Below are 10248 nucleotides of genomic sequence, written 5' to 3' on the forward strand. Positions count from 1 at the left end.
TGTTTTTGTCTACCTATGAGGTTGCATTTGGAGAATTGAGAACAATGGTTTTGTTCTCATTCATTTTCATGTAGTAAAAGGTAAAGAACTAATCCATTTAAACGTTAGACTATTCTAGAAAACATAGTAGTCAATTTGTTTGTTTTGATTATATTCAATTAATCTGCATAACATAGGAAATCTCCAAGTGCTGCTTTTAAAAAGTTTCAATAGCTGAAGTCTAAATCTTTATCTGATGTTCCCTCAGTGTATTATGAGTCCCATTTAATTATAAAGCCATAAACTTGCTCTATAAAAAAAGTTGTTAAAAACACCAAATATAGCCAACCTCCTTTTTCCCTATAATTACATGAATTCTTCTGCTCACACATAGCTCCAACCTTTGGTTGGAATAAGTTGAAAATGTTCCATTTATTATTTTCACTATAATGATTAGAAGATGTGTTAGCTATCTTTTCTCTTATTTTCTTTCTGTGCGTGCCTCCTGTTAATGCTTATTTCATTTCAGACACCATTGTAGATTCCAAGGGCCACTTGTAACAGCAAATTTTTCATGTACATATTGTTCCAAAGTGTTATGAGAGAATATGAAAGTTTTATATTCTTAACTTGCTTCATGATAAGATATCTTCATGTCAACAACTACTCAGCCATGAATCCAGATCAAATTGAAAATGTGTCTAGCAAATTAAGAAGCAGATGTATAAACTTCATTCTGTTAAAATCCGTTTGATGAGAATGAATATCCAGATTTTCAAGTCCTCCAACTGTTTCAATGACTATTAGTAAGCAGCAGAAAAAATAGTTCAGAAAATTAAATCAAATCTTGGTACCAAAGTGGAGTTGGAAAAAATGGCAGTCTCAAAGGATAAGGGCTGATACCCACAGACTGTGAATTTAGTGCTAGTTTCTCACTTTTGCACAGAAAGTTCATTATTAAGTACACAGATAATCACAAGAAGACAAAGTTTTTTTTTTTTTTTTTTTTGTACGGGGGATTGAACCCAGGGGCATTTAACCACTGAGTCATATCCCCTGCCCTTTTAAAATTTCTTTTTATTTTGAGACAGGGTCTTACTAAGTTACTCAGGGTCTCTCTAAATTGCTGAGGCTGATTTCAAACCTGTGATCCTGTTGCCTCAGCCTCCCAGGGTGCTGGGATTACAGCAGGCCCAGCAAGACAAAGATTCTTCTTTGGGGGTGGAGGTGGCAGGGTGGGTACTGGGGATTGAACTCAGGGACACTCAACCACTCAGCCACATTCCCTAGCCCTACTTTTGTATTTTATTTAGAGAAAGGATCTCATTGAGTTGCTTGGCACCTGTGGAAATTGCTGAGGCTGGCGTTGAACTCTCAATCCTACTGCCTCAGCCTCCTGAGCTGCTGGGATCACAGGTCCATATCCTGGGAAATGCCTCAGACTTAGGCAAACTGGAAGGTTGGTTTACCTGTTATGATGTAATTATATCCAGTTAAAGCTACTTATTTCAATGTATTTGGATAGAAACAATTATGTTTCAGGATAAATAAGAATATTAAAGGAGTTAAACTTAAAAATATCTGACAAGACAGTCATCAAAGTTGTTTCAACTAACCTTTTTAAGAAGTAATCTTTCAATGAAAACCTTTGCTTTGTACATTAAACAATTAAATCTTAAGTTGGAACTAAAATAAACTTATGAAAAATACTTTATGTAGTAAAATAACAAACATTAATTAAAACTTGACTGTGTTCTAAATCCTTTGTTAGGTTTTAAAACAGTAAGATAAATAAAATGCAGTTCTTTTTCTATAGGAGCTTAAACTTCAAGTTCCAAGTTTCTATGGAAACAACATTGGAATTTTAATATTTAGATAATTGTACATACACTTATGTGTTTATAATGTTCATAACTAGTTACAGTAACCAAAAATGATTGCTTTTGTCAAAAATATACTGAGATACTAATATTTAGTCTTATATTAAGAAAAGAGTTTTTTTTTATTTTAAAGGGAGAGTTATTTGGACCAATTAAATATCATTTTCAAAAAGTAACAAATACGGTTATTTTTGTATGAAGGAGTCAAATGTACTTCATTGAAGGAAAAAGAGCAAAAAGTATGAGGAATGTGTAAGCATCTAAGAAACAGCCTAAAGAAATAGCAGATATAAGATTGGTGATTTATCTAGTCTTTTTATAAGATATTTGGTACTTGAATAGTACTAGGTTTTGCAAATAATGCTGAAAGACTTTGGTCAAATTTTAGACAAGCCCAAATAAAACAATTTTTCATCTTAGACAAATATTTATATTTGAAATAAAGAGAACATATTTTGTAATGGTAGTGACAAGACATCAAAGAAGAATTTGATAAAAAATATGTTTAAAAGTTCTCCTTTTGCAGTAGGTATGATGTTTTGACGATGCAATTTGTCACTTCTCTGCACATGCACAATTTTCTTTCTCATACCACACACACATTTACAGTTAAAAACTCTTTACTGAATTCTCATTGCTCTAAGGACTAAGATCCATATTGTTATGGTTTGTATATGAGGTGCCCCCCAAAGCTTACCTGTGAGACAATACAAGAAAGTTTTGGAAGAGAAATAATTAGGTCACCTCCTTACTCTAATCAATGAATTAATCCCATTAACTGAGTGGTAACTGGAGACAGATGGGGTGTGACTGGAGGAAGTGGTTCATTGGGGACATGGCTATGGGGTATGTATTTTCTATCTGGAGAGTGGAGTTTCTCTCTGCTTCCTAATGGTGTGAGCTGCTTCCCTCTGCCACACTCTTCCGCCATGATGTTTTGCTTCACCTCAAGCCCCAAGGAATACAGCTGGCCTTCTATGGACTAAGACGTCTGAAACTATTAGCCCTCAAATAAACTTTTTCTCCTCTACAATTGTACTGGTCAGGTCTTTAAGTCACAGCAGTGGAAAAAACTGACTAAAACACATATCTTACCACATCCTGAGTGCCCTGTATAGTGTGCCACCAGCTTCATCCCATAAGATCCTTACCCTAGTCATATCCGTCTTCTTTTTCCAGGCTCACATGATATTTTCACATACTGTTCCCTCTTTCTAGAAAGTTCTTAGTGCTATCCTTCATTATCCATATTCCTCTGGTCTTAGCTCCTCTTACCTGACCCCCAATCAAGGTCAGGTTTCTTTGTTTTTATGGTTTCATTGAATCATATTCCATTACCTGATACCTCTCACTGTAGGTTTTTGTGGATTCACTAGTGTGACTGGTTAATATCTCTTCTGCACTTGTCTGTAAACTCAATGAGGTCAGGGACCGTTTCTGATTTTGTTCACCAATATGAACAAAAATGATAGCCTAGACCAGTTACTTGCCCTTATTATTTTAAAATTCTGTCTTGCATGCTGGTATTTAAGACATAGTGATTAATTATTAAGGATTGGTCAGGAAGATGAAAGGAAATATCAGGAGAGTGTTAAAATTTTAGAGGTTGACATAATTTGTTCCGGATTCATGACTTCCCTTTTGCTTTATGCAGGTAGATATTTACACTGCCCACTCCACCCCACTAACGTAATTGAAGTAATTTAAATAAAAAGTTCTTAAAATGTCCAAAGAGAAGTAGGGAATAAAATATTTTCAAGTAATTCAATAATATTCTGAAGCGGAAGGAATGGATTTAGCATGATGTGCATTTTTATGTCATAATAATGGGTATAAAGTAATATTTGCTAATCTGAGAGTGGATGAAGGTCAAAGAAAGTTTCGTGGAGGTGGAAAAGCGCTACTGAGTCAGGTCGCTCCTGGGCCAGTTAACGCCATCACAGTTAGTTCTACCCTGAGTTTGAAGGAGCCATCTTGAGAGGTAGGATGGGAAGCAGTCACTATTTTGGTCCTTCATTTGTACAGAACTTAGGGAAATCAACTAGGTTCAAAGGTCGTTTCACAATTGGATGAATAGTTGTGTGTGTGTGTGTGTGTGTGTGTGTGTGTCCAAGCGTGCATGCATTTTATAAGCAAATAAAATTACTGATTGCACATAAAAATATAACTCAAAACATGTAAATCATTAAAACAGCACACTAATAACAAATTGAGAATACACACTTCTGCATTAGAAAGTTGATCAAATAATTTAGAATTTAAATAACTACTTGAATTCCACACAATGCAGTTTGACTTAAAACACAAAGAAATGAATAAAGTTGAAAGAATTAAATTCCATGTCCCAGAGATAAATGACTATCGATGATAATGTTTTTAATAAGTATTACAGATGGAAATTAATAGCTTCCCACAGAATACCATTTCAATGTTAAATTACACAGTAAATCAAAAATTATTTAGGGCTTGTTTAAAATCTCTCTTGGGAAACTTTTAAACTTCTGTAATTTTACAGGTCTTTTGTGAGCAGAGAATACAACTGTTCTGCGTTCTCTTTATGGTTCGTCCTATCGAGGATTGAAAGGGGCTTTTGCAAATTCAGGTTTTATGTTTAGGGGCCAGGTAAGCTGATAGCTGTTATTTGTAAGCATGAAATTGCTTCTGTTCTCTTTAATATTTTTGTTACTTTTAGTCTTTAAACAACTGTGTTTAATCTCCACAGACCTCCCTCTCTTTCTGTGCTGGGAATTATCCCAGGGCTGTGTTCATGCTAAGCACATGCTCTGCCACTGAGTCCTTTCAAAATGTAAAAGATTTATGCTCATCAGCCTAGACTGGCGATGAGATAACAACTATTAAAACTAGGTAATAAGTATGTGAATATGCACCTCTTACTTTTGGATATATGTTTAAAATATTTGGTAGCAAAAGTTGGGAAATACATTAAGATATCCATTAGCTAAAGGCAGAGTATGAATGTAGTGTGTGTATATGTCCCCCTCAGTGGTTCTTAAATGTTTGGGACAGAGCCTGTCTCTTGATCTCCTATAGTTATGTGCTTCAGTGATTCTGGATGATGTTAATAAAAGTAACTTTTGTAAGATGAAGTTTTGTTTCAGTAAGACGTGATTAAAATCTCCTGGTCTCATTATTTCAAATCTTTAGTTATTTGGTTCTAAAAGGATATGAAGAGCCAAGTTTACTGTAGAATAATTTTTCTAGCCACATATAAGTCAAAAGTCTTATGAGATCATCTTATATATTTTGTATCATCCACCAGCACAAAACAGGAGTTTAAACCTCTCCTGTTGTGCCATTTCTGTATCCAAAATTGTATCTTAATGGAGCAAACATTCACTAGGAATCAAGAAAACTAGATTTTAGTGTTTCATTGGGCAGTGATCACTGAGAAAAATTCATATTGTTACAAGGAGATTGTATTGTGTTCTGGCTTTTTGTGCTCTCACATGAGATAATTTCAGGATAAAGACTTAGTAAAAATATCCCAAAGTTTATCAGAAGAGAAAAAGAGGCACTCTCAAGGGAGAGAATAGATCCTCCCAGAGAGGGAAAGTGACAATGTGCCCTCTTTGTTTCCCTACTTTTTTTGAGCCTCAGAGAAGTTTCTAGAGTCTCACCCAGGTACCACCTCTCAATGGTTGACTAACAGTATGATTGCATCAGATAAAAGTCCTTACTGAAATTTTATGATCATTGTCTTTGCTTTTAATTATTTTTGCCTTTCTGAGTTTTGGAATCTGGTTTAAAGGTCATAAAAGTCTCCCCTTCAGGGTGACTTGTATTTTTACCAGCAGGAAGGCCCTGATAAGTCTCTGCTGATAACAGGTTATTGGTGCATATGCTATTGACTTAAATAGGTTAGGGGGCCAAGTGGCCTAGGTAATGTGGCCACTTTTCTTTTCAAAGAAAGCAAGTGTGTGTGTGTGTGTGGTGTGTGTGTGTGTGTGTGTGTGTGTGTGTGAGAGAGAGAGAGAGAGAGAGTGAGAGAGAGAGGAGAGAGAGGAGAGAGAGAGAGAGAGAGAGGAGAGAGTAGAGAGAGATGGAGGGCAAACAAGTGGGTCGCAGTATAGTAACCCATTACAGGTTCCTACTGTTTCCTATCTATCTACTACCTAATCAGAACCATGCTGTTTAGCTTCCTTAAAATCCATGAAATCTAACTATAACTGAATGCAATAGGTTCTCCACTTAGCAAGTATTATTACTCAACTTTTTGTGTGCTGGGAGCAAAAACCCTGACAATAGGAGGAAAAGTTTATTTGACTTGAGAGTTTCAGAGATCTCAGTCCATGATTGGCCAACTCCTTAGCTCTGGGTCCCAGGTGAGGCAGAATATCATGATGGAAGGGCATGGAGGAGGTAAGCAGCTCAGCACATTGTAGTAAGGAAGTGGAGAGAGCTCTCCACTTATGACAAAACATAAACCCCAAAGTATGCCCCCAGTGACCTACTTCTTCCAGCCAGACTACTACCTGTCTACAGTTACTGCCCCAGCTAATCTATATCAGTGGATTATGCACTGATCAGGTTAAGGCTCTCAGAACCCAATCAATTTCACCTCTAAAATCTCTTGCATTTTCTCATTTATGAGCTTTTGGGTGACACCTCACATCTGAACCATAATAGTGAGTAAGAAGCCAATGAACACAACCAGAAGATAAAATAATGGAGGAAACATTTATTACTTGCAGCAAGTAAGGAAAGTACTGAGGTTATTTACAAAGTAAGGTTCTTCCTGAACAAAGGAAGTGTTGAAATTTTATTTGAGGAGTCTACATATAATCAGGTAAGAAAGTGCATATAGGGGTGTGCATTTTTCTGATCATGCTCTTTAAGGTCATAGGTCACATGTTCAGAAAGGAAAGAAGGTAGTGCACATCTTTCACAAGGAAAGATGGCAGACAGGAAAGCATCTGGCAAGGTCAGTTTAGTATTATAAGGAATCACTTTTACTCTAGGTTGCCTAAATGAATAAGTCAAAGTTGCTTGATGATCTTGGCTGATTCCTCATAAAATTCTCCAAAAATTTTAACTGAAATATAAAGAAGGAAAAGAGAGAGAGAGAGAGGAGAGAGAGTAGAGAGATGAGAGAGAGAGAGAGAAAGAAAAGAAAGAACAATTCCCAAAACTATGTTAGTCTTTTTAAGGGTCAGCAGCTCTTTCCCCAAAGTGTAGGAGTCTTCCCCTAACGGTACCTGTCTCACTGAACGGCTAACATAAATTCATAACTACAGGTTACCTCTCTTATTTATTTCTAATTAACCCATTGCCTTCCCCAAAGGTCTCACATTCCAAACATCCTTTTACCAGAGCCCTGACCAGTATAAACTTTATTCTTCACTGAGAACAAAGGTCTGGAGCACAAACTCTTTCAATCTTCCTCCTCTTTATTTATCAAAGTTTTCTGCATCATTCAACTTTTGTTTCAGTTTGTGCTTTTCTGTGACTTTGCTCGCAGATTCTCTGTGTGAACTTCCCAAGCAACCATTGATCTACTTGGCAAAGTCCTGATTTACTTTAGTCATCCCACCCACGTGTCAATGGTTCTCCGCTTTCATCTGTTCCTGGGGGTGAAATAATGACTCAATCATCCCGTTCCCACAGCACGGTTCAGAGCTCTATTGTAGTGGCGTTTCCTAAGTGATTATTTCATGTGCTTAATTGAATGTGCTGCTCCTCCTGCAAAATTAAGAGTGACCTTGGGGGAAGCATATCTTTTCCCCTTTGTATCTCTAATTCCAGGGCACAGGGCATGGGATGTGGTAATAGGAACTTAATAAATGTTAACTTAGAATTTGAAATATTTCTCACCTCTGTCTGAGGATAACAACAAAAACAGTGTTTCCTTCCTCCTGAAAAAAAAAAAAAGGCCCCTATGAATTTTTGACTCCACCTCTCCACATTTAAAAGATAATCCCTTTATTTTTCCTTGTGTACAAGTATTTTTCTTCTTCAGAAAATAGATGCCTTTCCTGAGTATGAACAGAAAGGAAACTTAAAATATAGATGAGCAAATTTTCCTAGATTTGTAAATGGTAATGGCAGATGTCATGTTCTTTATGTACTGATAATGAACAATGGTGCTTCCAAATTGTAGATGAGAGACACAAAACATGCCCAGACACACAGACACCACACACACACACACACACCACACACACACACACACACACACACACTTCATTCTTTCCTTACCTGAGTCCTTGCTGCTCCCATTCCCAGCCCCTTTTAGAGCAAGACTGTCTTTTCACTGATATTCCTCTGCTAAGGAAAAGTGTAGAAGAGAGACTGGACTTGACTGGTTTATCATCTAACCTTGTCCTTCAACTGCTTTGCTTTTACTTATCTATGTGAAAGATTTGAAAATAAAAGAGACTAAAATATTTTTCTGTCTTATTCGTGTTGGCAAAAAACTAATGATCTATGATTTTATAAAGCTTTACACCAAATATTCCTTCCCTGACCTATATCTTTTCTGCTGTGGGGAAAATTTTCCATTGGCTCATTTGCCTTTGAAACCTTGATAACTTCAGTCTGCAAGATGAGCTAACAGAACACAGATTAACAGGCAAAAAGAACAAAAATCTGTTAATATGCATGTCATGGAAGCCAGATACAAAGTTTGAGACTCAAAGAGGGGCAAAGTGGTAAACAGATACAGAGTGAAACAGAGGTATAGGGACTTAGGCTTCTGGGGGGAAAGACGTAGCAGAGACCATGGAAGTTAGTGCAGTGGAGGCAGCCAGTATCAGTTGTCTGGTGCTAAAGATGTAGTGGAAACCTCTATCTGATCAGGTGTCAGACCCATACTGCCTTCTGGTAAAAAGAACTTTCCTAGGCAGAAAGGAGGGGATCAATTAGAAAAGTCTGGCCTGCATCTACCTTGTATAATGTGAAGAGATATAAATTTCTTTTGCAAAAGGACAGCTTTCATGTCATTCCACTGTCTGCAATTTCTCCAAAATTCCAACTCTAATTATGATTACATAAACATATTTGGGGGCAGCTATTTTACTTTCTCATACTGGTTAGACAAGACAGGTGTGGATGTTGAAGTGGAACTGAATATGTTAATACTGCTTCCTGTTTTCCTCAAAGGCTAGATCATCTTAAACGTAATTTTTAAGAAGGCATTTTCTGCTTCTGCCATGTTATCAGATTTATATGATTCTATTTTTTTACCATACTCATGTAAGATAGTTTATGTAATTTTAAATCTAACATTTAATAAGCATATGCCATTCAGTGTTCAAGTATTTCATCTACTACATATTCATTGTGGCAAAGCTGTGAGATTAGTGGGTGCTCTTTTTATACATTTTATGAGGGCTTTATCTTCACCTCATTTCACTTTTTTCCTCTCAAGTCTCCACCTCCTAATGCCATCACACAGGGGTTAAGATTTTGACATATGAGTTTTTTAGAATTTTAAAATTTTAGCAGTATTGAATCTTCAGCAAATCTTGGATGTGTAATAGGCACATTATTTCATTATTACCAATAGCTAAAATCTGCTGAGCTATTTTTTTGTGCTAAATCTCTATATGCACAGTATTCTTTAACCATGCTTTCATTAATAAGATAAACATCACTATTATTCTTATTTGATATAGACTGAATTTTTTGTGTCTCCCTAAAATCATATGTTGAAATTCTAACCCCCTACGAGATGGTATTAGGAGGCAGAGCCTTTGGGAGGTAACAAGGTGTAGATGAGATGGTGAGGATAAAGCCTTCATCAAAGGAACCCAGACCCTCCCTGTCTCTCTTTACCCACATGTGAGGATAGGCCAGGAGGAGGGCAATCTTGAACTTAAAGGATGGGCCTCACCTCAGAACCTGGTCATGCTGGCATCTTGATCTCAGACTTGTAGCCTACAGAACTGTGAGGAATATACTTCTGCTGTGTCTAAAAAAAAATAGGTTATAGTACTTTTGTTACAGCAGCCTGAACAGAATAAAGAGACTGCTACATACATCCCCAAACTGATGCTAAAACAAACTTTTAAAATAGAGATAATAGCTAATAACAGCTTCATGAACTGAATGCATCTGTTTAATTCCAAAGCTGGTGTTCGTAAGGGTGCTGTGTGCTCCAGCTCTGCCTTGATGGGGTTTGCTCCAATGCAGTGCATTTTATTTGATGACTTTTATTGTCTCCCCTTGATTATCTGTCTCTAACAGCTTAGGCCTTCAAAATCTGACTTCTGTTGTTATCAGTGTTTTAAAACTCCTTTTTCAAAGATGGGTAGGGACTGTCTTCTTGTTCCCATCTCTCATCTTATTTAGTTTGTTTATGTACCAAGGTTGCACCTTAAAGTGTGATTTTTATGGATTATATAAGGCATGTGTATAGCACCTACCATGT

The sequence above is a fragment of the Sciurus vulgaris genome, assembly GCF_902686455.1.
Source record: "Sciurus vulgaris genome assembly, chromosome: 5".
Lineage (NCBI taxonomy): Eukaryota > Metazoa > Chordata > Mammalia > Rodentia > Sciuridae > Sciurus > Sciurus vulgaris.